The following is a 23,245-nucleotide window of genomic DNA, read 5'->3' on the forward strand; positions in this document are numbered from 1 at the left end:
GATGAGGGGGGCGGTTTGCTAAAACCGAAATCCCACCTCTTGCAGAATGCTTTCTTGCTGTGCCAGGGCTGCTCAGCTAAAACTTTGCAGCCCGAGCCTCAGTTTGATGGGAAGCACTTAACAGAGCTGCTCGCTGCATGTCATTAACCCTCGCACACCACCGCCTGGGACGGAAACTGTTAATACCAAAAATCAGTGGTAACCAATTCAACCCTGATCAGGAGCGGCCATGCAGCTCCCTGAATCGCATCCAGCAGCTGTTCATTTTTATAATGACTGTGCATTTATCCAAGAGCCGAGTGGCAAGTTCTCTGTTTATTATTATTCCCCCCAGAGGAGGGGGGGGGAATCCTATTAAAAAAAATCTATAACGATATTAATGTAGAAGGGCTGCTAATGCAAAACACACCTCCCCCTTGCTCCAACTGTGCCACTGCTGCCGCTTTATTAATTTATTTGTGCTGTGGGTGACGGTCCTCCAGAAGTGATAATTGGTGCACTGTATCTTTAAAAGGTTAAAACCCTTTTCAAAAAGGCCCAGACTCATAGTGGGAAAAGACAAGAGAGGCTTTGGCTGGCTTTGGATCCAGAAAACAGCTGCTGATTAGAGTCTGCGTCTTCGGGCTGAATTTATTACATATTTTTCAGCAGCAGGGATTCTAGGAGGAAGCTTCCGTTTGGGTTTCTTGAGCGTGGTTTATTTTTATTCAGAGGAATAACAGAGGAAGGATTTGTTCCGGCTGGAGCATGCTCACAACCTGCAAGATCTCCCATTATTAAACTGCCTACTTTGGGGCTTTAATGTACATGTATTTTTTTTTTTTTTTTTTATTAGCGTTATTATTATTTGGCAGCGTGCATCTCTCTATATTTTTAATAATTTATTTTGAAAGGAAGCTGATCTCATAATGAGCTTTCTCCTTCCTCACTTGAAACAGGTGCTAATGAAAGAATGCAAATAGCACCGGCTGAGCCGAACATTTCATAAAGACGGGAACAGCCCCCGACCCCAGCCAGCTCCGGATCCGCTGCCTGCACCCACCAAAGGTAGGCACTGGGGTGATTTTTTGTTTGTTGCGTGCGCGTTTGCAGATGGTCCAGTCCCCCCCGTACTGCGGGTGCACAAGCCAGATTCCATTTTGCCTCTGCTTCCCCCCGAAAGGTGTCAGGTTGCTGCTGTGTGTGTGTATATATATATATAATGTGTGTGTGTGTGTACATCCCTGGGTGCCGGATTTGGCCACTGGGCAGGCGATGGGCAAGCTCCCCAGCCGAGGTAACCTCAGCGGTGTCACGGGCGTGCAGCCGCCCCGTAACCCTGTCCTCGCCGCGACTCCGCCGCCCGCTCCGGCTTCCTTTGCTCTCCCTGTCGCATGAATTTATCGTCCGTTGACAGCAACTTCATTTTCTCCCAGTGTGCGTGGGTTGTCAGTATTTCTTGCGGCGTGCAGGTCCGGTGTGGGGCTGCTCCGTGGGGAGCCCCGTCCTCCTGGGGCGATGCTGGGCGGCCCTGCTCCCCTTCCCTTCACCCACATATAGCCAAGCCACCGTTACCTGATGCTACAGCATATATATATACATTTGTATTTATTTTTTAATATTGCAACCTCTATTTTAACATATCCCTGAATACCTTCTTGCCTGCACAAAGCCTTTCTCTTTTCCCTCTGCTTAATTTTATTTGCGTGCGCTCGGTGTTGGCATCCGGGCAGCGCTGGGATGTTCTCCTCAGAGGTTTGTCCTTTGCTGGCAGCTGGAGTTTTTCCCCCGGCCGCAGCAGCCCTGTGCTGTACCTGGCCCTGGTTCTCGCTCAGGCTCCGGGTTTTCTGCTGTGGTTTCCCCCAGCTGCAAGCTGGGGCTTGCAGCAGGGACTGCAGTGGCCTCTCCGATGGCCAAATCCTGCCCGCACTGGGATCATCCAGCCCCGTGAACCTCTGAGGGCAGAAATCAGGCCTTTGTCTGGAAGTTTGTGTTTATATCTCGGTGTATTTAAGTGTGTTTGTGAGCAAGGTATTTCTGTTATGTCTGTGTGCAAGATTATTTGCAGGGTTGTTGGTTTTTTTTTTTTTTTTTTTGCTTGGCTGTTAAGGAAAGGGTCTGCAGAAAGTTTACCCCTGATTAATTGTGCAAACTGAGAGCGGGCAGCACATAAAATAAAATACTTATTTTATATAAACAACCCCTTGAGGCTTCCTAGAAAGAGAACTTGTGAATATTTAACCTGACAGATATAAAGTAATCAAACCTGAATATGTAGTCTGCTCTCCCCCTCCTCCCTTCTTCTAAAGGCAAATATTTTTAAATTGAGTTTGATGTGGGGTGCAGGCAGGAGAATATGATTTTAAATATGATTAAGATATGCTTTTGACCCAGTGGTAAGGAAACGCTCCTCTAAGCCTGGTTTTTGTCTATATCTGCTCATGAGGACAGGCAGAGGTAGCAGAAAGGTCCCTGGCCCTGGGGTCTTGTCTGATGCCCTGTGTGAGCATCTCCCTCCCTGCCTCATCCTTCCAGGCATCCAGAAATGGCAAATCCAGTGAGAGGGAAGCAGGTATTTAATCCCCCAGATCCTCATGCTCCCTCATGCCGAGCCAGCGATGCTCATCTCTTGCCAGTTTTGGTGCTGTACCAACGAACCCAGTGCTGTGCTAGTTTTTCTTCTTTTTGGAGATTTGTTTCTAATCAACTGGATGCAATTCCTCCCAGCTGCAATGAAACACAGGGGGGTTGGTCTTTATTTCTTCCCCTTGGCTAGCCTGCTTGCTCTGTGGGTTTTTTTGTGGGGTGGTGCCATGTAGGAGATCACTGCTGGTCTCCAGCCCTGAGCTTGCTGAGGTTGGCAGCGGTCATCAGCGCTGGTGGGAAATGGTTTGGATGAGAAGGCTCCTGAGAAAAAGCCCAAACAAGCTGGGGACTCAGGAGGGGGAGGAAGGGGAGGTGGCTCCTTTCCTACTAAATCATCTCCAAACATTGCCTCATCGTGGTGTCAGGCACCAGCTCCTGCTCTGGGGCCACAAAAAGCCTTCGTGCGTTGCATTGCCCAACCCTCCCTCCCAGCAGCGTTAGCAGGACACAGCAAATTTTGTCTCCTGCTGCAAAGAGCCCGCGTGCTCCTCTGCAGATCTGGCTGCAGCTGAGCACCACGTGGAGCTGCCCTTTTAGGGAGTCTCTGTAGTACCTTGGGACCGGTGGGAGCTGGTGGCCCTGCGTCAATCCGCCTTGTATTCTTTCATCACCTCCCAAGAAGGGGAAGTGAAACTCAAGGGCAGAGACTGTCACTCCCCGAGGAGCCCCGGTCACCCGCTAGTATCATGCTCACAAAGGAAGCTGTTAATTATTTTGCTGGAAATAGTTGTAAAACTTCTGTAAATGTAGATGACGTGGAAGGCTGTGGCTTTCAGATGGGTTCTCCAGCATCTTGGCTCATTTCTGGAAAACGTGGCTGGCCTGTTCAGTCGAGTTGTGCGATGGGGATATTGCTGGGAAAGTTGATGGCTGTAGGTGGGCTTCACAGACGCCTCGAGGGCTCCTGGGGTGCACTTTAGTTCTGGATTTCCACCCGGCCCTGGGCTGGCTCAGCAATTACCAAAAATCTTGGTGATCTCTGCTCATGACATGGAACTGGTGAGGAAGGTACCGGTGCCAGGAGATCAGTAACCTAATGCTGACCTAAACCCAGCATTTTCAGTTGGACCAGCTGGGGGACAGCTCCTCTGTCTTGTGCTGGTAGGAACGCAAACCACACTAGGCTTGTTTGTGGCTAAAAGAAATCTCCTTTCTCCATGTAAAGTTAAATATCTGCAGCTGGCTCAGCTGAGGCAGATGTATGATGCTGGCTAGGATGGATGCACCAAGGAACTGTACATCCCAACATGCTGATTTGCTTGATGGCGTAAAGGTGCACATCATTATCTGAGGATCATCAGGTGAGGGTGGGTTGTTATATATCCATGTTTAGCTATATTACTGGTCTTGCTTCAAAAGGGGTGGCACAATTCATAGCTCCGATCTCTTTTAGTTCTTTAAGAAGCTTGGAGACTTTTATTTCAAGAACGGAAATGTACCAGCTCTGTAAGTCATGGATTTGCTCAACTCTGATCTCAGTGGTGAACTGAGGTGGGGGGAAAAAGCAGCATGGCCTTTTTTTGTTCCCATTTAACCTTTCTGTGTCTTACTTTCTCTGCTGTGTGGGAAATGGGGGTGGGGGAGCGGGGAGTCATTTGGCCAAGATCTCAGCGTGGGTCCCTGGCAGATTGAAAATACAAGTAATAAGTTGTGACTCTAAGCTCCAACTGCAGACAGCAGCGCTTGCTCGCTTTTGTTTTTTTAGATGAGTATTTGCTGGGCAGGCACTGGTGCCAGAGGAAAATGCACGGGGTGGGGGGCGGGAATCATGTCTCTTGCTGTACAGACGCTCCACGTGGTTAGATGTGGTTTGTGCAGATGATGCTGCGAGCAGCAGGAGCATCCCTGGCTCCTGGGGTTGTGGTGGAGTCTGGGCTGTTGGGAGGTGAATGCGGCGACCAGTCGCTGTTACCAAAAACTTGAATAACTGCATGTGGTGTGGCCAGCTTCGGGGCTCAGCAAGCCATGTGTGAAAGCCCTCGTAGCCAAGGGCTGTGGGATGCTGCTGGTGTCCCCTGAGAGCAGAGGGAGGGGGAGCCCCAGAAATAGCTGCTGGGACGGCTCCTGCTGGGGCTGGATGTGTTGTTGTGGCCCGGGATGCCCTAATGACTCCGACCCTAATGGTCCTGGCGGATGAGCCTCACTCATCCTGCAGCTGGATGATCCCACAGCCCTGCTGCCCCAGGGCTCCCGTGTGGGAATCCCACGGGACTTTGGATGAGTCGAGCACCCTCTCAAACGCCCCAGATGTTTTACAGCTGGGACAAAAACGTGACGGAGAGACTACTTCTTGCTCGCTTCCCCTCCCATGTGCTATCTCGACATTCTGGCAGCTCTTGATGTGGGATGCACGGGCACCTTCTAAAGGAGCTTGGTCAATAAAATCTGGCTGAGGAGACAACCGCGGGTGGCTGGACCATCTCCCACATCCCTGGAGGAAGGGCCCAGGGCTGCTGCTGACTCATGGCCCCCGTTTGGGGGCTGCCGGTAAAAAGGAGTGAGTAAACCCTGATGTAACGAGTAATCTGCTGAAAATAAGTCACCGCAGAATTTATCATTCTGTTAAAGTGCGAACGAGAAAGGCGAGCGCTGCTTGTAATGATGTCAGGGATGATCTCAGAGTCCTTCAAAACACACCTCCGCTATAAACAAAACTTTTAACCCCCCCCTTTTTTTAGGTGCCTTTTGAGCTTAAGCATATTTTATATACTCCAGCGGGCATTCCTGCTGAATGATGAATTTGAAATCAAAATCTCTAGAAGGTTAGAAATAAGCAAAGGAAAAAATGGCAAGGAGGTGTGGTTGGAGCTTGTGGGGTTTTCTAAATAAATGCTCGTGCGTGGAAGAACAGAGCCCTGTGCCTTGCCCAGCTGTGCAGGCAACATCCCCTCCTGCCTCGGTGCCGGTCCCTCTTACCTGCATCCGTCCTACATCCTCCGTTTCCAAGCCGTTTGCAATCCTCCAAAGCCAGTTCCCAGTTGCCCATAAGATTTAGTTTCCCAAGCCACACTTGTTAGCCCTCATCGCTCTCCCTGAGGACTCAACCTGATTCCTTGTTGGCTGTCACAGACAGGATCGCAGTCCTGAATGCTGCAGGTGGGTTCCCATGCTGACATCCTGGTTTTGGTTGCTTATAACTCATATCTTTGCCCTGATTTATTTATTTATTTATTTTTGGTCCTGGCACCATAGTGAATTTTAGGGGGGAGTGAAAATTGTCGAGCCAAACAGGCTGTTTTGTTTTTAATGGCTGTACAGAAGCAGTCTGGCCAGGTTTCTCCAGAAAACTCTTCTCTGTATTTGCTAGAAATTAATGCTGCGTGTGACCCGGCACGGCTGGGACGTCTCCAGTAAGCATGGGCAACTTCTGATAGTTACATTTTATTATAACTTGAACTCGTCAGGCAGTAATGATATACGGTGGAAAAAAGCGTGCTGCCTAGCAAAGGAAGGAGAGGTGCTGTGCGCGCCTGGAAGGCTGAAGGAAAATATTTAGGGTGGCTCCCTGCCTCCAAGGAGAGGCGGTGTGGTGCCAGGAGAAGGGCAGCAAGAGCACCCGCTGCAGGGGGGGAGTGAGAACTGCTCTGGGGCCGGATCCAGCAGCGAGCAGAAGGGAGGTGGATGGGGCATACAGCTCACAGGGTGCACAGGGACACTGCTGGCGGAACGTAACCCGCAGACCTTAAATAGATAAATAGGGTCACAAATGGAAGGTGTTGCTGTTGTAACGAGTGAGTTGCTTTTTGGAGTGCTGGATGTGGACTTTGGGTATGTGAGAGCAAAGGGCGTGCTTTTCAGTACGGGCAGAAAATGGTTTTACCCTGTTATGCTGTGCAATAAGAATTAATGGGATTTACTTTTTTCCCATGAAGCGCCATGGAAGCCAAAGTCCCATTGCAAGCTGTGCTCCTTGGTTGCGTGGTATCTGAAATTCTTCTTCCTCCTCTTTGCCCTTGCATGTCCACAAAGCCAGGCACATGTGTGTGCCCTCCCCAGGGGCTGAGCGCAGCCTCCAGCGATGGGGATGCTTGCGCTGATGTTTCCCCAACTCCCTTGTGGTTTCCCTGCACTACAGGCAGATTAAGGCAAGCAATTTTGGTTTTTACAGAAATGCATCACGCTGTAAAGCAAAAACATTTTGATGCTGCCTGGGGAGCTGCCCCACCTGTGTGAGGGTAGAGCTGTTTGGGGCTGGATACTGGGAAAATGCAAAGGCCAGTGGTATGGGTGGCTGGGTCAGAGCTGGGGTTAGTATTAGTAGTCCTGGTGCGAGCCCCCTGGCGTGACTTCTAGCCACTCTTCTTTCTTTCTGTACCTTTGTTTTGCACCAGTAAATGGGATAACATCTGTCTTCGTGTTATGGCCCCTTAGGGAAGGGCTGAGGCTCTTGCTGTCTGTGTCCAGACCCTGGTCCCTTTGTGGGATCCTGGTCTTGGAGATTCCAGGGTGCTTTGTAATACAGAGTAGGTTATAGAAATATAACCTACTCTGAGTAGGTTAATATAACCTACAGAGTAGGTTATAAAAACAAAGGAGATGCCCTTCCATGAATTGTGCAAAAAGTTTATTTTGCAGGGATGGGCTGTGTACATGGGGGTAATGCAGAGAAAAGCTCTGTCCTCACTTCACCTCTGACTGGTACCGTTTGTGTTTCCATGCTCCAGTGTGAACAGCTTTGTCAACTGGCGGGGACTGATGCTCCCAAACGCTGGTAATGTAAATAGCAGCAGAGCTAGAAAGTGTTCTGCAAAACGAATTTGCGTGGGGAATACCAGGAAGGTAGCTAAATCCCCCAAATACTGAATTTTCAAGAAATATAGCTTATTAATGAATACTGAACGAGACAAGTTTATGATAAAAGCTAAGCAAAGGTTCTGATTTTTGTACCTGTGGTTGTCAGGACCTATTTCAATGGCAAGAGGAACATGTCAGGGGGCTATGGGATAATTTCCCCCCTGGGTAAATCTGCTCATTGGTTCTGGTGCTGCCTTGTGCTTCCCAGCATGGTCTCCTGGTGTGGTGCTATTGCTTGTGAAGATTTTGCAAATCACAGGATGATCCTCAGACAGACAGCTGTCTAAGGATAGGTTTCTGTTGCTGTTTTTGTCAGCATTTATATGTTTCTTAGCCATTTTTGCTCAGAGTTTGCCATTGCAAAAGCTGCTTGGGGTCCAAAGTAATGTAGTCCCAAATTAAAAATGCAGATTGGGATGAATGACTTTATTATGAAAAATCATATTTAGTTCTGCTCGGTTGAAAAACCATAAAATGAACCTGGTGCTCAACAGTTATAGGCAACAGTGGGAGCACGTGGGGAGGATACTCGCATTGATACTGCATGAAGGTTGCAAAGTTAAGCAATCAAAAAAAAAAAAAAAGGAATAAATAAGTATTAGGTTGAATAAGAAATCTTAACTTCCCTTTGTGCGAGTGGTGTTTATCAGATAGAACGCAATCTAAATAAATATCTAAGATAAGCTTGATCGTGTAATTAAAGACTTTTGACACATGGCCAGATGCTCTGCCTTTATGTTTGTGTAAATGAGAGCGGAGGGTGGCTGTGTACCACAGTGCCTGTGCTCAAGTGGCTTTTAAAAAAAATATATACAAGGCTCTTTGTCCCAGTGTGGCTGCATTTTGTGCATCTAGATGGTACAGAGGGATGGGACTGTCCCCTCTGTGGGGCAGAAAGGGAAACTGAAAATGGAAAAGATAACATCTGAGTGGCTGAAAGAGACGAGGTCTGGCTTTGCAACTGTTTATGAAAGGTGTGCCCTCAAGCAGGAGCGTTGCCCTGATTTTCCAGGCAGTGTTTCAGGAAGGAAATCGAAGCTCCCCTGGGGACAGGCGGTGACTCCGTCCTTGTGGCTAAGCTCCAGCAGCTGGGGCTCTGCTCTGGGCTTCTGATCGCAGGGGCTGGGGGGCACAGAGCCTGCAGCCCCCGGGGGGTTTAGGATTGTTTTGAGCCCGGTTGCAAAAACCCAAAAGAGCAGAGTGGGATCTGTGATGGCCTCCTGGAAGAGCTCCAGTGGCTGCATGGTTTCCAGCACCCACTGCAGTCCGGAGGGATTGCTCGAGGCAAGGACCTGCATGGCAAATGGGGTCTTGTCATTGAGCATCCCATGGGCACCTTGGATTTCATAACCCCAAACAGACTGACAGTGGTTGTAATCCTTAGGGAAGTGTGGCAACGTTGATACAGAGGTGGGAAAGGGGAGAGGCCAGCTGAGTTTATAGGGATTACATGCTCTCACGTTCTTTGCTTTTTCTTAACAGGGAGGAATTGTTGCCTCAAGTTTCATGAAATTTCCTATGGTACATTTTTTTCCTAAAGATGACAGAGGTCTCGGTGCTTTAACTAGGGTGTGCTGCTCCCAGAACCCAAACTTATGCCAACAGAAATCTTGTGTGAACTCAGTATTTGTAGACTTAGCCCTGACTGACTTTGACTCGGAGTGTTGCAAACAAAATTTTATTCCTGTGTGTATATTTCTATATTTGTACCAGATCCATGAAGTGGTATGACTAGCTCCAGCAAATAACCCCACTTGTTTTTGGGGAACGTTTTTAGCAGTCTAAACCTTTCTAAAACCTTAAAGCTGCATAAGCAGCTTAAACCAATCTAAAGCCTTAGATCGTTTTAAACAGCTTGTGCCAATAGAAAGACTTAGATTATTTTAAATACCTTAAACAGATCTAAAGCTTTAGTGAAAGAATTTGGCCAGTCTCAGATTGGGTTGTTTATTTGATTTGATTTCATGGATATGTTGGTCATCCTTGGGCAACTCTGCCCAGCCACAGCTCTGGAAGACTCCCTTTTTTGTCTGTCTTGTGATGTCTGTGTTTTGGGTATTTGAAGAGTTGACAAGTGAACATAAGTAAATCCTGACTCTGTAACCTTAACTCTGCCCTCAGGTTATGATCATCGGTAATTTCTGCATGCTGTTCCAGGTTATTTTGGCTAAATATACGTCTAATTTGCAGGAGAAAAATAAATTCTATTACACCAATTAAGGATTTTCAAAGAATCACGGTGGCCTGAATTGCCCTTTGCAGCCTGGATTCTTATGACTTGCTTATATAGCTTTGAAAATCCCATCTTAAGATGTGGTAGCTTAATTAAACCCCTTTAAAAATGTACATAAATGGAGGAATGAGTCCAGACTGCGACTTTTGTTAATTTGGACATTCTCTAATTATTGCGGGCTTTGTACTACAGCATCCTCATGGTGTTAATGTAGGATCTAATACTTCCTTCACTTTGCAAGGGGAAATTATAAGTAATTCAGGCTCAGAGCTGGGGGCTCTTGCTTTTGTTTTTCATAATTTAAGTGAGGTGGAGTTTCACTCCCACGCCAGCCAGCCCTGAAAGGCCGAGTTGTTTGCTTTCCCTTGGAGCACAATGGCACTGAAGCCTTTCTGCTCCAATCAAGAGGTGAAGCAGCAGCATCGCCGGGAATTATTTCTCTAGAAAATATGAAAATAAAAGTATTAGAGACATAGGAGGATATCATCGGTGGAATGTTCTGCTCGGGCTCCTTAACCAAGAGAAGGAGCTGACGCACTTCTCCCGTGCTGCGTGCTCAGATGGGAGGTTGCAGCCTGCACACCAGAGCAGTTTCTGCTCATTTCAGCACTTTGAGCTGGCACGTTGCTCAAATCCCACTTGCACCCTCAACGCTTTGGCCATTCAGTGAAATTTATCTTTATCGTGAGCACCGTGGCAAAGTTTGCATTAAACCGTGTGGGTTTTCGTGACGATGCATGCAAGGTAGCATTAACCTAAAGCTCTGTTCTCACTGTATAGAGTGGTGGGATTGGAACAGACCCAAGTAAATTAGAGATGAAAATGTGGCTCATAGAAAAGACTAACCTGGAGCAAACCTGGCACGTCCATGCCTTGTCCTGAAGAGCTCTGCCATGTGCATTATCTGGTTTTTGATCTCTGCTATGTATAATTAAAGCAGACGCATGCAGATCTGACACTGAGGCAGTGTTTTAGGACTTACAGGTATTATAACCGCTTTAACTCGTAAAAAAAAAAAAATTTAGAAAACTGAGAAAAAGTTCGTTTCAGTTTTTTAGATATGGCTGTTTTTTTCAGGCTCAAGTGTTAGATTGCTAGCAGGTTATTCACAGTGCAGCTGCTAATAAGTTCTGTTCTCCTGCATTTTATTCATGTAATAAATTAATATATTTATTATTCATAGAAATAGTGGCTGAGTGCTTACTTGAAGGTGAACTGCTTTTTCTTTCAACTTGCCAAGTTCTGAGTTCTCTTGTAGATGCTATCATTCATAATGAAAGCAAGAAGCCTGACTGCTACCCCAGTATCTATGAGAATGTCTGATGGAAAACTCTGGGATTTTATAGAACGCCTATTTTTTAGAGTAAGTTACCAAAAAAAGAAAAGAAAACACCATTAAATGCCTACAGAAATTCCTGGGGGTTGTGCAGTGCTGGAGATCTCACTCCAAGCCTGGCTCGAGCAGCTCACGCTGGGTGCTGCTCTCTAGTACATGATAAATAAAGTTCCTTTCCTCTCTTAGAATATCTGGCCCAAGGAGCTCAGGATGAAGTTTGCTAGAAATGTAAACAGGCTGCAGCTGGGTAAACCACTGCTGAATCAGGGTGGAGAGCAGAGCAGCCTTTTAAATCTAATATTTTCCCTCCCCCCTTTTTTTTTTTTTTTTCCCATCTATAACCTGTTGATGGGGACTGTGTTTGCTTCTGTAGGCTTACAGGAGTGTTGTGGATCTTTGCACCCATGGCCTCAGTGCCTGTGCCTGGCTGGGTGGGATGGGACAAGCTGGTTGCTGTTGGGTTTTCTCCTGCCTGTGCAGGCTAGTTCTGGAGCCAGTGGAAAAACTGTGAAGCCATGTGGATTCCCTGTCCCTGACAGCTTGGAGCAGGGACTGTATTTTACCCAGCTTAGACACTTTTACTTTTAAAAACAAACAAACAAAAATACAACGAAACCCTCTTGCTTTGCTGCAAGCTCCCAAGTGCTCTCTGCTCTGCTTACCTCTGCCTGGAGGCTCAAAGCAAAGCAGCCAGAGCAGCTACTCCTTAGGGCAGCCTCTTGCTCTAAGCTGCCCGTCCCGTGTTCTGTGCCATTCACAGCAACATGAGAGAGCAGTTCCTAAAGCTGTTTACTGAAAGAAAAACAAGAGAGATCTCCTCTTCTCCCTTGGATGTTTCCCAGCCCCTCTCCCAGTTACTGGGGCAGGCCCCCCCAGCTGCAGAGACCCCCCTGTGTGTGTAACAAGCCTGGGGTCTGGATGGATGCAGGGCAGGGAGCTCTGCAGGACGCTGCAGGACACCTGGGGCTTGCACCTTTCCTATCACCACCTCCTGGTGAGAAAACAGAAATAAACCACTTGCTGCTCCACTGTCATTCACAGCTGGAGAGGGGAATAGCTGCCAGTTCTGGCTAAAGCAAGAATTAAATGGATTTAATATAAACTGTGGTGAAGAGGCTGTGACCATTTCTTGGAAACATCCCTGGTCGCTGTGTGCCACCCCAGCACACCTGGCAGCCTCCGTGTCCCCTGCTTTGCTTTGGGGCCATTGCCCTGCTAGGTGGGACCCTAAAAGTGGGAATGAATGCAGGTGGACTGGGTTTGGCACAAGTGTTGTTCACTTCTGTGCTGGCCTCATGGGATGTCGAGAGTAATTTGGGGTACGTGGGGTCCTAGCAAAGAGCCCAGCTTCCCGGTGGAGGCTGAGCTGTTCCCCAGTTCTCCAGCTCTCCCCAGTTTGCTCCTGCACTCAAACTGCAGCAGCACAAACAAGTCGGTGTTGATTCACCCAGCAACTGCATCTTCCTTGGAAAGGGCCCTGATTTCAGAAAGCATCACCATCCAGGACAGCGTTTAAGCATGTGCCTGCCTGTAAGCGTGCATTTAATTGCTATCCCGGAGAATATGGTATTTAATCATGATCCTCGATGTTTTTTCTGATTCGGGGCCAGTGTTGGCATCCTGCAGGTTGCAGTGCGGTGGGAAGAGCCGCCAGGGGTGGGTGCTGCATCTGTCCCGCACGGAGCGGCTGGGTGCTGTGTGAGTTATTGCCGGTGGGGAAATCAGCGGTGTTATTTGCGTAGCAGTGTGTAGGGAAGGGAGCTTGAAGCTTGCTGGGAGAGAAAACAGCTGTGTCATTTAACGGGGTGAATTGGTGAACAGGGTGCTCAAACGGGTGGCGTCTGCGGCAGCTTCGTAGCCTCCGTTGGTTTGGGTTGAGGATTAATGAACCTTTGCGGCTCTCAGCAGCTTGCTGAAATTCCTTCTCCTTGCTCACTTGCGATGCAGGCAGCAGCTCGGGGTTTCTTCCAGGCTTCCTAGAAAGCCCCGAAGTGCCATGTGTGCATGCACAGATGCACAGAGCAGCACACACACGTGCACCTTTGGAAGCACCGTGTGAGGTGCGGAGCTGGGGCTTGCACCTGCGGGGCTGCTGACCACAGAAATCTGTGCAGAGCAGTGGCACGTGGCAGCAGAACACTTCCACTATCAACCCAAACTCCTTTTCCTTCCTAGTAACACCTGGGGACTTGCATGCTCTGTGCCAGGAGCCACAGCAGGGCGTCCTGCAGAGGCAGGGGGAGGTCTGGGCTGCCATCGCCCCTGTGCCCGCAGCCCAGGCATCCTGGCAGGGTGCCCCTCCTTTCCTTCCTGCCCTTGCTGACGGCTTTGCTTTAGGGCCGTTTGCTCTCCAAATGCAGCTCTTTTGCAAGGCCTGCTAGTGCTGCAGTGGCGCTGTGCACTGCACCCCTAGAGAGTCCCTCCTGGCATGGGTTGGTGCCAGCTCCTAAGCACAGGAACCACTCTACCTGTTACCTGTGGGGATGAGGATCTCCCTGTGACATGTCTCCGGGTCCTAGCATGAGTTGCTGCACCCCTCCACTTCACTGGGATGCCCACAGTGACTGTGTGACAGACTTTTTTTAAGCTAAATGAACTCACTAATGCTGCAACAGAGCTGCAAAGCCTGTGATGTGCGGGGCCCGGTGACAACCCTGGTACCCACTCCAGGAGTTGTGAGCTCTGAGAAAATGAGTGTGTGTCAGAGCCTGTTACCTTGTTTTAATCCTTACATGGAGGTGCGTGGTGCATCTTATGGTTAACCACATCTTCTGAAGCCAAATGTTTGGTCAGTGTAGCAGAAACGCTGTCAAGGACAGGGTCCAAAGCAGGGGAGCAGCCCTACTGGTGTTGGACCATGGGGAATGAGCAGAGCTAAACAAATCCTGGTGTTACTGGGCCAGAGATGAAGACAAGAGCGACTGGGCATGAATTAATGGAAGGTTTGGGCATGTCAGGAATTTAGGTGGAGTTTTTTATGCAGGGAGTATGGTGTGAACCAAATTGCAGTGGGAACAATTAATATAAATTATTTTAAAAAGTGCTTGGACGTAAGGACAAACTCGAAGATTATGGCTGATAACTTCAAAGAGCAAAATCACTCAATTTGCATTTGATGTTCGGGGAGGGGGGAAGTGTTACCTGCTCATTTAACCTGGAAAGGAGTCAACGGGGGAGCAAGCATCTCACGTCCTGCAGGAGGCTGGCTGGTTCTCTTTAGGCTGCGGCAGAGAGGTCGCTGTCACCAATGGGCAGCACTTCTAGAGCTGGTGTCTTGGTGTCGACCTCAGGCCAGGAGCCTTGCAGGATCAGGGCTGTCCTGCAGATGCTGTTTTTTTTCACTGCAGGATGCTCTTGCTGCTCTCTGGCTGGCTGGACCATGGCACGTCACAGGAGGCTCTGCGTGTTTAGCAGCACGGAGGGGAAGAGCAGAGCTGCCATCTGCCTGGCAGGGAGCTCCTCAGGGATTTACCTGCGCTCGGCTGTGATTTGGAAAAACTTCAGTAAAAATATATATTAAAAGAAATGAAAAAAAAAAAAAAGAAAAAGGAGGGAAGAGGTGAAGGCCATAGAAGCATTATTTAATGATAATAAAATAACACAGCGCATTTGGCTCCTACCTGTTTTAGAATATGTGGCACCTTGAAGTCCCCCTTTGCTCTCCCAGCCCTGAAGGAGCTGTGGTGCAGGGGTCACAGGAGTGCAGTGCTATGTCTTTCCCCTCACTTTTCCAGGCTTTTTGTCCCTTATACGACACCCCCTCAACTCCTCATCCCTTCTTGTGGGAAGGTGATGGGAGGGATTGTGTCCATTTTACAGCCAGACAACTGAGACCCCCAAACAGTGGGACAGCAGTAGGGGCTGTGGAGCAGGGAGTGAGCTCACAAGGTTTTTTAACCCAAGGATGCCTTTAACCTTTCCATGGAGGCAGGGCATGAGTTGTCTTCAAAGCTCTGCTCTGGTGCCTCTGACTTTCTCTGCTGTTAGTTTGTAACAGACATTAAGCGCTGCTGTTCTGCAAGAGAAAGCAGTTGTAGGGGTAACTCTGCGTACATGAAATAAAATGAAATTCTGACTCTTTGGGTACAGTGGAAAGGCCTTGCCTTTCCCCTGCTGCTGTCGTTGTAGGCATGACCCTAAGGAAAGCATGTAATCATTTAATTCTTGACTGCATAACGCAGGGCAGAGTGACATTATTGTCAGTAACACAACACCGGAGGAGCTGCACGACTCTCTAATTTTCCAATAAGCAAAGGGAGCCACGTGCAGAGCTGCGCTCAGCCAGCCCTTTCCCCTGCAGCCTCCCACGCGCCTGCACGGTGCCCGCATCCCTCTCATCGCGTCAGCAATTAAGTCAAGTTTCGTAAACGAAGCTCTCTTCTCCCATGGGTGACCTTGCTATGAAACTGCTTCACCCATAGGGAGAACTCATTCTTCTGGGGCAGCGAGTGGGGCGTGTTTGGTGCCTGTGAGCATGGGCAGCAGAAGGGGGTTTTTGGAGATGCTCTTTGGTGCCTGTTTGCCCATCTTTGAAGCACATAGGCGGGAAAAGTCAGAGAGAAAACAATTCTATTTTTGAATTTTCAGCATGAGATAGAAGCTGTACTGTTCTGGACTGTGTTTGTGTAGGGTTTTCCAGGCAGCGTTGCCTGGAGGCCGGAGCAGGCCCACGGCTTTGCAGCCCATCTGTGTGGTCATGGGCAGCTCCTTGCTTGCAGAAAGTAAAGCCTGAAGCAGGAGCCGTAACAGGCAGAAGGGAAAAACAAGCAGGAAGGTGTAAGGGTTGCAAAGCAACAGAGTTGTTTCATTGAGATTTGTAAGGTATTCTGGTGATAAAAGAGAGATTAGAGTAAAAAATAAAAAAATAAATAACATTGAAATAGGGGTGTTATTGTTATAAGCAAGAGGCGTCATAGTCCCAAACTGCGGCTGCAGCACCTCTGGGAAGTGTAGCAAGGGCCAAAAAGAGCTTGTTGGACGTTTAGGGATAAACTGAGTGGAAGAATATTGTCCTCTATGGAAAGGAAAAGAGAAATAGCAATAAAGCCTTTGGGTCTTCCCAAAAAAGTTTGTAAAGAATAGTCAAAAATCTCATTTCCTAAAAACACTGTCTTCTGACTAAAAGATTTTTGCCCTTCTGCAGAGCAGTTTGTGTTTGTACACTTTGAAGTCAGATTTTTATTAAAATATTGATGTGGTGTAGAAAACTGTCATAATTTCTGGACAACTTTCTTCTAACCCCACAAGCAGTTAATGCTTGCTTTTTCATCCTTTCTGGCACATCGCCCTATATGACACTAAATATTGCTGCTTATTCTTACAAATGCTGTAGTGTCCCTGGGATCTGAAGCACTTGGCTTCTGCTGTTGTGACACTGATTGCCAGCGGAGTAATTACACTTAATTTAAAAAAAAAAAAAAAAAAAAAAGGAAAACAAAATTCTTTTTTCCCCCCTCTTTAAATACCTAATGCTGTCTGTGAGCGCTGTTTCCCACCACACCGTGCTTTTGCTCATTGAAACGGTTGCAAAATGAGTTAATAACCTGCCAGAGCAGAGTGGCATATATATTTTTATGCTATTTCTTCCCAAAGTACAGGGCTGGAAGAAAAGAGAGCTAAAACTTTTTTATTTCTTTCATTAACATCCAGAAACTTCCCTGTGTTGTTGCGCTGGAGGCACTGGCTGCTCCGAGGAAATAACCACAGCGGGATTGTTGCAAGGGAAACTCAAATTGCCGTGGCGTGCTGAAGGAGTCGTCGTGGCTTACGCTGCATTCAAACCATGCAAAGATACATTCGTTTAAATACAATTACCTGATCCATCCTCCAAATTACCACCACCGCGTGCTCCTGAAGGAGGCCCTAGCAAAAGCTTGTTGCTGAAGGGTGCTTCTGGAAGGAGCACGCTCTTCCTGCCAGGTAGGGCGCGCAGGGCAGCAATTAGGCGCTCTGCCCGCATGCAAATGCGGGGCAGCGGTTACGCCTGCAGACTGCGACTGCCTGCTCCTGCCGGTGGGCATGGAGCTCCTTCCTGGCAAAGTAGGTCTCGAGCATCTGCAGGACTAATAAGCTAGAAAACAGGCCCTGGGGAAAGCCCCTCTCCCTCCCTCTTTTTTTTTTTTTTTTTTTTTTTTTTTTTCTCTAGCGCACTGAGCAGAGATTTGCAAGACAAAACCGTTTGCTTTGCATTGTGCATTTTGTGTTGTCTCTGGCTTAGGTGGAAACACACCTGCCTGTGTTACTGTTTCCTGCAGCAGATGCAAATAGAGCATCCTCTCAGGAAAATGTTACATCCCTTAAAATAAACTCTGCTGCTCAGCGGCGCGTATTGCCTCTGCTTTTGTGCTGGAATGCATCTGCAAAAACAGAAAGCCACAGGACAGAAATACAGTTGCCCACCCATAATAAACAGAGGCTGCACTCAGGCTCCTACCTTTTATTAAATTTTAGTGTGGGGTTGTTTGGGAGCAGCTGGGCTTCTGGGGCTTCCCTCCTTCTCCTTCTTCTTCCCCCTCCTGCTGTGCTTCAGGAGCCCCGTGCGTGGCTCTGTGCCTGCGAAGGGCGCTGCAGCAGCGCTGCCTTTGGCTCGCTCTTGGCCATGGGTCTGTCCTGCAGCAGGCAGAGGTCTCCCCAGCTGTCCGGGCTGGGACTGCCTGGATGCATGTGGCTCCTTTCCTGCAGAAAGCCCTGACAGGAAAGAGTTAACGGGAAAAAAAAAAAAAAAAGTTATTGCTGAACAGGTCAGAATTTCTCTTGCTTTTGGTTTCCTTGCCCCAGAGCCAGCCCATGTCTGGCACGCAGACCTTGAAACCTGCCTGATGCTGGAGTTTCATTCTCAGTTGATCAGATTGCCCTTGAAAGAAACCTTACTCGGTTTTGCAGAAAAACAGAGAGGAGGAGGAGAAGCGACTCCTTCATGTGGCTGCTGCACTGGTGCAGCTTGGAGGCTGCGTTCCTGCACATCCCATCTGCAGGGCCTCCAAGCAGCGGCTGGGCAGGAGAGCAGTAGGGCTTGCTTTTAGGGTGTTTGTGGGGTTTTGTGGTCACTCACACTGCTGGCTGTGGCTGGAGCTCCAGTTCGCAGGGTGTAGACATGAGGAGCGGTGTGCAGATGCTCAGGTTTTCTCACCTGAAAAAGGGCTGGTTGAGTCATTGCCAAAGCTTTGCTATCTTTAAAATCATAGATAGGACTTGCTACCAACCTTGATTCGAGACAGAAAGCTGATAAAGCAGACAAAACTTACCTGGAGGTCTCTGTGGGTCTCTGGAGGTATTGGCTGGGTTTGGTTTTGATTTTAGTCGAGCAACTTTTGACCGTCGAGCGATGAAATGGTTGATAAGGGGCAGACGGATGTGCATGGGGATCAGGGCCAAATGGAAATTTCTTCAGGGGGTAGGTGAGGTCAAGCAGCCAGGCTGGAAATGAGAGGATGAGGGAGGGACCCCATAACCCTGACCCCATAACCCCGGGTGTCCACAGGACCCTGAGCGTGAGTGAGAGCCTGGGGAGCTCTGTGGGTGGGAGGGCACCAAAAAGGAGGTGCTGGGAGAGCCTGCTGGAAAAGGGGCCGAGTAGAACAACCACAATTAATGGAAATAACTGGCTTCAAGAGGCTGCCGACTCCCTGACGGGCAATCTGCCGCAGGGCCCCGCATTTTTGGAAGCACCAGGGCAGGAACCGAGCCTGGGTTATGTTGAAATGCACACGGCATCGCTCGGAGCTGCTCTAGGGGAGCAGGCAGGTGTGACTGTCACAGCACGTGTTTGTCTTGGCTTGGGAGCCTTGGAGAGGGGTACCGGGACGTGCCTGCCCATGCGGGCAAGAATTCCCCTCGAGGCTTGCTGTGTTCAGGTGTCTTTTCCCCAGAATTGCTGTTGGATCACTACAGCTCACTGCTGCCTTTTTTTTTTTTTTTTTTTTTCCTCCCTTCTGTCCCTTGCTCTCAGTTGGCTGCGTCCCTTCCTTGCCTGAGCAGCAGCTGCACGAGCAGCCCTGCTCCGGGCACGGCACAAACCCTGCCTTGTTATGCCAGGGCAACTCCTCGGGAACTGCATGGGCTGCTGTGGAGTGACCCTTAGCTTGCACATCGTAAGAAGGAGCCAGATCTGTTTGCGATTACTGGTTTTAATGGGGTGTGCAATCTGCTGAGGCACGGGGAGCTTCTCCTGGCGTGGTTGCACACCCTCCATGTCAGCGATGAGCTCTTCTATCTCCACACAGGAACGGCTTCTCCCTGCCTGCAGCATCTGCCAAGGCTGCGCCTGCCCAGGTGCCCTTCCAGCCCTGCTCTCTGTACACCCAGAGCACAGGACGAGCCCACCGTACCCCTCCTTACAGCCACGGCTGTGAGACAGCACCTCTCATAGCGTTGGCTTTTCCATCTTGTGCCTGCTGGCCACTGGAATACTCAGCTGGTGAAAGCTCAGGGTGTCCCTGCTGCAGTTTGTATCTTGTTTCCTGAAAGACCTCAGAAAAGGGAAGTACCTGTGTTTTAAATACCCTCTGCCATTTGCTTTATCTTTTTCCTGGTCAGGGAGCTATGGACCCGGTCCTGCAGGTGTCCACATAGAGCACCTCGTAATCAGCTCTCATCTAGACTCCCCAGTTCTGATCCTTTTTGTTGTTGTTGTTGCTTGGTGGAGACTTGCAGCCAGCAGGAAAGCCTGCTTCCATCCTTCCTCCGTCCTCTGCATCTCGGGATCATGCCTGTTGCACGGGAAGGCTGCAGTCCGAGTGCTCGGTGCAGTGCATGGAAGGACAGCCCATGGCTGGCACTGCAGTTGTGCTGTTCTGCACTGAGTACAACTGGCCCCTTTCCTCATGAAGCTGTCCACATCTGGAGCAGCTGAATTTGTTTCCAGATGATATTGACATCTCTCAGTCTCCCAAATCTGTAGTGCCCTACCAGACCAGCTCACTCAAAGCCACGCTGAACACTGAGCAAGAGCAAGCAATGCCGAACTCTCTGCTCAGAGAAGATCTGAGACTTTTTTTAATCATGTGCTTTCCTTACCCTGTGAAAACACCTCTGTGCTACTCTGGCTAATAGGAGGAATCCTAAGAAAGCACAGGGATCTGCAGTAAAGGATCAGGCTGCCATCAGCTTGTCCAGACAGCTCTGTTAGCCCAGCGGAGCAACCCTCTCCAACGGGGCCCCAGTAACCTCAGCTGTCCTCCCAGAGGTGGTTGTGGGCAGATGCATCACCTGGATATGAAGTCACTGTGCTAGGCTACTGCTGATTTGTTAAATGCAAGCGAAGGAGGTTGATGAAATGAGTAGGAGCATTAGCACACAGCGTTATGGACTCGACCGGGGTGACCTATGCAGCCAGCTGGAGGAGAGACCCTTCTGAGCACCGTAGCACTCCCTGTCCTTTCTCAACATGCTGGTTCCTGTTACTGTGAACTACCTGCTTGAGGCTCTAAGGAGGTGCTTGGCGTGGCCCTGCCTGGAGTTTGTTGCCACTTTTTCTTCTCCTTGGTTGTTGGATTCATAAAGAGGTTCCCCCATGGCTTAAACAAGCCTGGGAGCCTTCTCCTGCCTCAATATAGGGTTAGATATGACCGAAGGGGTGCAGCACCACAGCAGATCCCATCCACCATTTTCAAGCTAAGGCTTGAGCATTGCTGTGCTCTGAGATCTGACCAGTATGCTCTCAATGTGTGTAATATCAGCTGGAAGCAGAGCAGGAATTCAGGCTCTGGTCCAGCTCCCACGGTGTTCCATGAGGTAGGGTTGCTAGACATCCGTGTAACATGAGATTTCCTGTATTTCAGACTCAAATCCTGCGAGTTGTATTGAAAACATACGGGATGCTATCCTTCCTGGATTTCCTGTACAGTTTTAATATGGGACGTGAGAAGTCCTTCTATCATCTGCCCTTTCCCTTGCCATATTTCTTAGACTCTGCTTCGTCTTTCTCCTTTTCCCCAAACTTGTGAATATGTCCTTTAACTGGTGAGGACACAGTGGCCATTGGAACATGTTTCAGGTTTTCACTCGTATCTTGTAATCCATCCGCTGGCTTTTTTAAGACCTTCAGTAGAGACCACCAAACTGACTTGCAGCTTTAGGTTAGATGTTAGGAAGAACTTCTTCACTGAAAGGGTTGTGAGGCATTGGAACAGGCTGCCCAGGGAAGTGGTGGAGTCACCATCCCTGGAAGTCTTCAAAAGACGTTTAGATGTAGAGCTTAGGGATATGGTTTAATGGGGACTGTTAGTGTTAGGTCAGAGGTTGGACTAGGTGATCTTGAGGTCTCTTCCAACCTAGAAATTCTGTGATTCTGTGATTTACTCTGTCACTCACTGTTAAGGCGAAAGTTCAGGTGATCTCCACCAGATGATGATCTTATTTTATTGTATGATTAATTGGGAGATAGAATGCAGTTATCCCAATTGCTTGGTGTCAGAGCTGATTCTGCAGACAAGGTTAGCACTTTGGGTCTCAACTCTCCACATTTCTGCAAGTGTCTGCTGGTGTCACATGGAGAATATAGACAAGAAAATGGAGATCTAGCTCAAGGGGAATTAGCAGGGTAGGAAGGAGTGCCCTGAAGATCAGTCATTGGTTGAGCTTCTCTGTTATATTGCTGTTGGAGCATGTGTAAGGAGTACCCTGAGGAAGACACGAGGAGAGCACGTTAGGTGGGCTCCTGGGAGGATGGGAGAGGAAGCTGGGGAGGACCTCGACGACTCCTCTACAAAGCTCTGGTTCCCCATGACCAGGAAGATGAATTTACATTAGGATAAATGTGACGACTGGCTATTACAGTGATGAGAACAGAACAATTTCCTTACTGAGAGAAGATTAAGGGCGTATCTACATCATAATGAGAGACAGTCTTGTCTTTGAGTTCATAGTCCAGCGTGAAGCGCAGTAGTGGATTTATAATGATGGAGTTGAATTTGGGACTTGCCAAATTCATTGTACAAATGATCAAATGTACATTAAATAGAAACAATTATGGATAACTTTAGAGCTAGTCAGAATGCAGACCAGTGCCTGTAGTGCGAATGTCTTGGGACGCAGTCCCCACAGGTGCTATTACATGACTTTGGCAAGGAGGCTGCTTTCCCAGAGAGACGTACTTAATCAAGATCTGATCATTTTGGAATTTGTCTCAGCAAATGTCTGTCTCAGCCAGGCTTTTTGTCTGTCGCTCCTCGTTCCTAAGCAGGCAGGTATGCATGAGCACCGTCTTTAACGGGGAGGAGGGGAGAGGGAGCTCATAGGGTTGTCTCTGAGCTTCAGAAGGGAGCAGTGTGGGCTTTGCTTCCTTATCCCTGGCTGCAAGAATGAGTTGCCCCTGATGGTTCCGGTCATAATTCATGAACTACTGACAGTGAACTGCTAAATGATGACACGTGGTCACTTCTTTATGGTGAACTTCCGAATTGGAGACGTTCCTGCTGTCCAGGTGGCAGGGAGCTGGGTCTGCTTTTTGGGGAGCTGTGTTCCATTCCTGGCTTTCCCCTGAAACTTTGTAAAGTTCATAAACAGGAGAAGCCTTCCCTGGCTTCCACTGCTCGTGTCGTGGGGATGCCCATGCCCCAGCTTATCCTGGGGTCTTTACTGGGGGTATGTCCCCCCTATGCCTTCCTTGTGTTGTGAGAGGTGTTGAAGTCAAAAGTTGAGCTCAGCCTCTTTGCATTTTAACAAGCTGCATTAAAAAAAAAATAAATATGTATTGAGTGAGACTGCTTTTTCAGAAGAATGAGAAAAGATGCAGCACTTGCAGAGCTGGGGAGAGCTGTGTGCTGGAGCCAAGAGTATGGAAGCTGGAGTCTTTCTCTTCCAGACTCAGAAGGGTCACGTTATGTTCTCTGTTCAGTAGCTACAGATGTGGCAATGCCAAATATACCGAGCTGCTGGCTTTCTGTGCTGTGCTGCAGAGTAATGTTCTGCCACTGTGCTTTAGGCTAGCCTCAATTACTTGCTTGCTATCAGCATGGAGATCAAAGTACATCATTTAAAGAACAAATACAGTAAATACCTTGAATTTATGTATTGACTTTTTTAGAAAAGTGGATTGTCACAACAAGCTCGGGCTAATCTTCTGCACTTTGCATAAAGAACTGGAAAGAGAGAGGGAGACTAAGTGTTACCTGAGGTGTCAATTTGCATGATACAGCCTGATTTTGAGGAAGCCGCTGCCTGTTGTGCAATTCCTGATTCCATGCCTTGGCATTGCTCTCGGATCTCTGCTTAGTCTCTGAATATCCTCAGGTCTCTGAGTGTTGCAGGCCTTGAGT

At 48.6% G+C, this 23,245-nt stretch overlaps 1 protein-coding gene across 4 annotated transcripts in view; it reads left to right on the plus strand.

Annotated features, from left to right (window-relative positions):
* Window positions 1-643: 643 nt before the first annotated feature.
* HIVEP3 (HIVEP zinc finger 3) overlaps window positions 644-23,245 on the plus strand; it is a 261,957-nt gene continuing 239,355 nt past the window's right edge. For 3 of the 4 annotated variants that reach the window (XM_082777714.1, XM_082777713.1, XM_082777715.1), the window contains exon 1: window positions 644-1,047. The gene's annotated coding sequence lies outside the window, so the exon portion shown is untranslated. The remainder of the gene's footprint in view (window positions 1,048-23,245) is intronic. The other variant, XM_082777709.1, reaches the window with a different exon arrangement.

Source organism: Aythya marila, assembly GCF_965140915.1.
Source record: "Aythya marila genome assembly, chromosome: 22".
NCBI lineage: Eukaryota > Metazoa > Chordata > Aves > Anseriformes > Anatidae > Aythya > Aythya marila.